Raw genomic sequence first — 6,000 nt, 5'->3', positions numbered from 1 at the left:
CTATCGCAGGGGGATTGAAGGAGCGATGGCCGAGTGCCAAGTGCTTATGCACGAAACGTCAATTCTCCTGCTCCTCGGATGCTGCCTGACCTGCTGTGCTTTTCCAGCTCCACACTCTCGACCCTAATCTCCAGCGTCTGCAGTCCTCACTTTCGTCCAGTAAGGGGTGAATGTCTATTCCTAGTCTTTTAGATCTATTAAAATCTTTCCCCTTCACCTTTACCCTCTAGCTTTTGAATACTTCTATCCAGGGGAAAAGACAGAAACGTTCAGAAACCAGACAAAATGTGGAGGCACAGGGGGAAAAATCAGCAAAAAAAAATGGCTTCGGCATTTTTCTCTCGTAATCTTATATTTGTCATGATCGGGAGGTACCCGTGTTGGACTAAGGTGTACGAAGTTAAAAATCACACAACAGCAGGTTACAGTCCAATAGGCTTGTTTGGTAGCACTAGCTTTCGGAGCGCTGCTACTTCATCAGGTGGTTTTGGAATATAACATCGTAAGTTCTTAGTCTTATGATGTTATACTCCGCAATCACCTGATGAAGGAGCAGGGCTCCGAAAGCTAGTGCTTGCAAATAAGTCTGTTGGACTATCACCAGGTGCTTTGTGATTTTTTAACTGAAAAGTTAATAACAAATTCCTGCACACTGAGCATGCTCCGCGGTGTCAGCAAAGCACTGTGCATGACCGCCAGTGTTAGCAAGCACTGCGCATGACCGCCAGTGTCAGCAAGCACTGCGTATACTCTTGGAAGCGTGCGAGCTCCTTTCCATGGAGCAGTGTGGAACCTTGGAGGACCAGAAGGAGTCTGGTCCTCCTGCCAATCAGAGCCGGCCATTGTCGAAATGTGGAGATTGGACCGTGAGCTCTGAAGCTGCAGCTGCTCTTTTCTCTCTGCATAAGATTAAACGTCATCCCAGACTGTAACTTTCTTCGTCTGTCTAACATTTGTGAGGACAACAGTGTTTTTCTTTCCACTTTTTCATTCTGGGGTTCAATTGTTGACTTGCAGCAATTGAAAGGAAAGAGTGAACCGAGGGAGGGGCCAGACTCTGGAAAAGTTGATCCCAACTTGGAAACACATGGCAAATGCAGTACCACAGTGTGAAGTTATAGCCTTTGCAGTGTAAAAAGAAAGCAGAAAGGAGATGCATGGTTGAAATGGTGCTATGTTGAGATGTGGCGAACGTTAGATGCTGGAGATCAGAGTTGAATATTGTTGTGCTGGAAAACCACAGTAGGCCAGGGAGCAACTGAGGAGGAGGAGGAGGAGAGTCGACGTAACGGGCACGAGCCCTTCACCAGGAGTGATGTGTGGACAGACAAAGGGTCGTCAGCATCCTTCAACACCAGCCAATGCCAGTTGTCAGAAAGGTGCAGCAAGCAATGAGCAAAGCAAGTGGTATATATCAGCAAGAGGAATTGAGTTCAGAAGTGGGGATGTCTTTCTGCAGTCAGGTCCGCTATTGAATGTATTCAAGGCTGAGCTTACGTGACTTTGAAGAACAAAGAAGTTATGGGAAAAGGTAAGAAAATGGTTTTGAGACCAGTACAGAACAGTTACAGAGTCATACAGCACAGAAACAGACGATTCAGTCGAACTAGTCCATGCGGATTGTGTTCTGAAACTAAACTGGTCCCACCTGCCAGTGTTTGGCCCCTATCCCTCCGAACCTTTCCTATTCATGTACTTATCCAAATGTCTTTTAAACATTGTAACTGTACCTGCATCCAGCAACTCCTCTGGACATTGATTCCTCACATGAACTACTCTTTATCTTCTAAAAAAAGGTGCCCCTTATGTCTTTTTAAAATATTTCTTTCTTCATCTTCGAAATTTGCTCCCTAATCTTGAACACCCACACTCGGGAAAGAATACCTGCTGTTCACCTCATCAACACCCCTCATGATTTTATAATCCTCTCTGAGGTCACCTCTCAACCTCCGATGCTCCAGTGAAAAACAGAACTGTGTGGCAGAGTTCATGTATATATTGCCTTGTATGGTATTTTGTAAATAACATTCGTTTGCTGGTTGGTTGTATAGGGTATTTCAGGTTCATTAGACGCTGTTTAAGTGTGTTGGTAGGTTTATGGGCTACCATGATGTTGAGAGGCTTGAGTTGTCTGGACATCATTTCACAGATGTCGTTAATGTAAAGTAATGTGGCTAGGGTTTCTGCAGACGTTGTGTCTGCTTGTGTCAGTTTGTCGATATGAAACCGACACCCTGGGATTATTGGGTCGGCAAAAGTGCGGATTGCAGGTGCTGGAAACCAGAGTTTAGATCAGAATGGTGCTGGAAAAGCACAGCAGGTCAGACAGCTTCCGAGGAGCATGAAAATCGACTTTTCGGGCAAAAGCCCTTCATCAGGAATTGAGGCAGGTCCCCTCCCGGGTGGAGAGATATATTGGGGGTGGGGGTGTGCTGGGCCGAAAGTAGCATTGGTGAATGGGGGTGAGGATGGAGGTGACAGGTCAGAGAGGAGGGTGGAACAGATAGGTGGTAGATAGATAGATAGATTGATAGAGTTCTTGATTGATCCATTCATTCCTGTCTGTTTTTTGTGGGTTTTGAAAGCTTTCCCAATCCTCTGAGTGGGTATTGGAGTTGGAAAGTTATGTTATGGCTGTACAGGACATTGGTAAGACCACTTTTGGAATAGTGAGTTTAATTCTGGTCTCCCTCCTATCAGAAAGATATTGTGAAATTTGAAAGGGTTCTGAAGCACCAATGGGCCCACAGAGGGGAACAGATAGATTGGCAGGAAGGACAGGTCATGAGGACAGCGCTAAGCCGGACGTTTGGAACTGATGTTAGGTGGGGGAAATGAGGAAACTGGTGTAGTCCACATGGATGTCCTGGGGTTGAATTTATCCGAGGCGGAAGATGAGACATTCTTCCTCCAGGCATCGGGTGGGGAGAGAGCTGCGATGGAGGAGGCCCAGGACCTGCATGTCCTCAGCAGAGAGGGAGGGGGTTTGAAATGTTGGGCCATAAAGTGACGGGGTTGATTGGTGCAGGTGTCCTGGAGATGTTCCCTCAAGCGCTGTGACTTGACTCTGCGAGGGGTCTCTAGTCTCCCCAATGTAGAGGAGATCCCATCGGGAGCAATGGATACAAGAAATGACATTGTTGGATACACAGGTGAACACCTTCTCACGACCGTGGCCCGGATTCGATTTCCGGGCAGGGAAGACATTTTCAATAGAGCTGACAGGCTGCATCTATGTCTCCCTGGTGGTCTAGAGGTTAGGATCCGGTGCTCTCACCGCCGTGGCCCCGGTTCGATTCCCGGCCAGGGAAGCAATTTTCAGGGGTAAAGTCTGCCCATTCTTCTAAAATGTGCTGTGCAATTGTTTATTTATCTTCGTAGTCCCTGGGTGCTGCGGTGTGTCGTGGCTCATTGAATCTGTGTCCTGATTCAGATTGCTTTGTATGTGTCGTGATCATTGCTTCTTTAGGAAAAATCTTGTTTCGCGTGCGTTGTTTTCCAGTCGACGCTGTTTTGAATTTACCATTGATGTCGGCTCTGCTGTGACATCTAGAAATGGCACTTTGTTGTTGTTCTCCTCTTTTGTGAATTTGATGCCAGTAAAGAGATTGTTGATGGTGTTGTAGGTTTCCTCTAATTTGTTTCATTTTGTGATGACAAAAGTGTCATCACTGTGGCGGACACAAAGTTTGGGTTGGGTCGTTGGAAGGGCTGTTTGTGCGAGTCTTGCTACCCGACGCTTGTCGAAAAAACACATCATCTTCTGCCTTGGGACTCTCCAACCACATGGGATCAATGCAGGTTTCATCAGTTTCCTCATTTCCTCTCCCGCACCTTGCCCCAAATCCAAACTTCCAATTCGACACCAACCTCTTGACCTGTCATACCTGTCCACCTTGCTTCTCACCTATTTGCTCCACCCTCATCTCTGACCTATCACCATCAATTCCTACCTCCATCTACCTATTGCACTCCCAGCTGCCTTCCCCCCAGCCCCACTTCCTTCCCATTTATCTCTCAGCTCCCTTGGGCCACCCTTTCTCCCTGATAAAGAACTTATGCTCTAAACCAAGACTGTGATGAAGCAACATCCTCAACAAAAACGAAATAGCTCCCAAGTCAGATTTCATTCCCTCTTCTGTTTCCCAGTTCTTTCAGAAATAAGGAATGTCTTTTTCTTCCACTAGAAAGTGGTCTTCCCCTTTGCGCTGTCTGAAGTGTTATCCCTCACCACTCCTTCAGACACCTTTTAAGAATCCTTTCAACCTGTTTTCCTAACAATTGTAGAAGTGACCAAAAGCAAACATTTCACTCCTCCTCAATGTCCCATTTCTCATCCAATGAGCCATTTTGTCATGTTGTCTATGTTACAAGCAGCCGAGTGCACTTGGTTTCTGAATTGCAATTTGGCCATTGAAGTGAACAGGATTAATATTTACCGACGGCTAGCTGTGTTTGCACTAACTGTAATTATCCACCAATACGATGTCTTTTGTTCCACCAAAACTGGAAACAATGATCTGTGTTTATATTGCAGTCGGATGTAGAAAATCATCCCAGCGATCTTCACGTTATTATAGTTTACTGAGGCCTTAACAGCATTGCGTGGCAGTTTGATGTGAATAAAACTTAGATGGAAAGAATGTAGATTGATGAGAAGTCAAAATGGCAGAGTGTCTGGCTACAATCGATCTGTCTGGCTTAATTATATGAGTGGCGGCTCTTCAAGAGCAACTTTCACTCCATCACTTCAACCAGCAAGAGGAGATAAGTGTGAACACAACATTCCAACTGTGACAGATACGCATTGCTTCGATGTAATTGATCAAAATCCTGGAACTCGCTCCTGAGCCTTTATTATAGACCACATCATATTTGTGAAGCAATTTAAGAGGCAGCTCACCACCACTTTTTCAAGGACGGTTTGGGAAGACTTGCTGGCAGAGCCAATGATATTCACATGATATTGGAGACGCTCTGATTATATGGATCGATGATTGGCTAACCAATGTTACTGTAGGGATAAGGGGTATGTTCAGGATCGCAACTTCCCACAGGGTACATTGCTGCGGCCAAAACTATTTACAATATGGATATGAATTACTTGGATAAGTGAAGTGAATGTACTATTGCCAAGACTGCAGTAGAGACAGTTGATTGGGATGCAGGTGGTGAGGATGACATGGAGAGCGATATCGACAGGTTAAGGAAATGAGCAAAACCTTGGCCGTTGGAATAGAATGTGGGAAAATGAGGTTGTGCACTTTGCCAAGAGGAAATGTGCTGAATGTTAAATGGAGAAATCTGCTGAATAGAAGGATTTGCAAGCTCGCATCCATGAACACTTCATCCAAGTTCAGTGAGTAATAGGGAAGGCAAATGGGATGTTGCTTTTAAAATGGAGTATAAGAGTGGGGAGGTTATAGTGAACCTAAATCAGACACCAATTAGGCCACAACTGAACACTGGGAGAAGTTTTGGGCCTTTCAGCTAAGGAAAGATATACTGGCATTGGAGGCAGTCCAGAGAAGGTTGACCAGGATGATATCAGGGACAGAAATAATGTCTTATGAGGAGAAATGAATAGGTTGGGCCTGTGTTTAATAAAAGTTAGAAGATTTCGAGGTCACATTATTGTCACAAACAAGATTCTGAGGAGACGTGACCGGCTAGATGTGGGAACGTTTACCCTTGTGGGTGAGTTTAGAAACAGAGGGAATAACCTGCAAATAAGGGATTGCATGTTTGGGACAGATGTTGAGTCTGGATTGTTAAGTGCATTCAAAACTAAGATTTTTTTTTAAATCAGAAAGGGAATTGAGGATTATGGGGAAACAGCAGGAAAGTGAAGTTGATGTTTACCCAAACAATAGTGGGAGACAAAGTGCGACATCCCATGAATGAATAAATGAAAATTATCAGGAGAAAATTGTCATTGAACGGAAGATTGGGATCTAGTGATAATGGTTGAGCAACCTAGAGATCTAGGTCTTCTGAGAA

General features: G+C 45.0%; 1 non-coding gene across 1 annotated transcript; it reads left to right on the top strand.

Annotated features, from left to right (window-relative positions):
* The first annotated feature begins 3,239 nt into the window (after positions 1-3,239).
* trnae-cuc (transfer RNA glutamic acid (anticodon CUC)) lies at positions 3,240-3,311 on the top strand. The gene has a single exon. It is a non-coding gene; the product is annotated as a tRNA-Glu (tRNA).
* The last annotated feature ends 2,689 nt before the right edge of the window (positions 3,312-6,000 follow it).

The sequence above is a fragment of the Chiloscyllium punctatum genome, chromosome 36, assembly GCF_047496795.1.
Source record: "Chiloscyllium punctatum isolate Juve2018m chromosome 36, sChiPun1.3, whole genome shotgun sequence".
Classification (NCBI taxonomy): Eukaryota; Metazoa; Chordata; class Chondrichthyes; order Orectolobiformes; family Hemiscylliidae; genus Chiloscyllium; species Chiloscyllium punctatum.
This window is presented reverse-complemented; position numbering and strand designations above follow the sequence as displayed.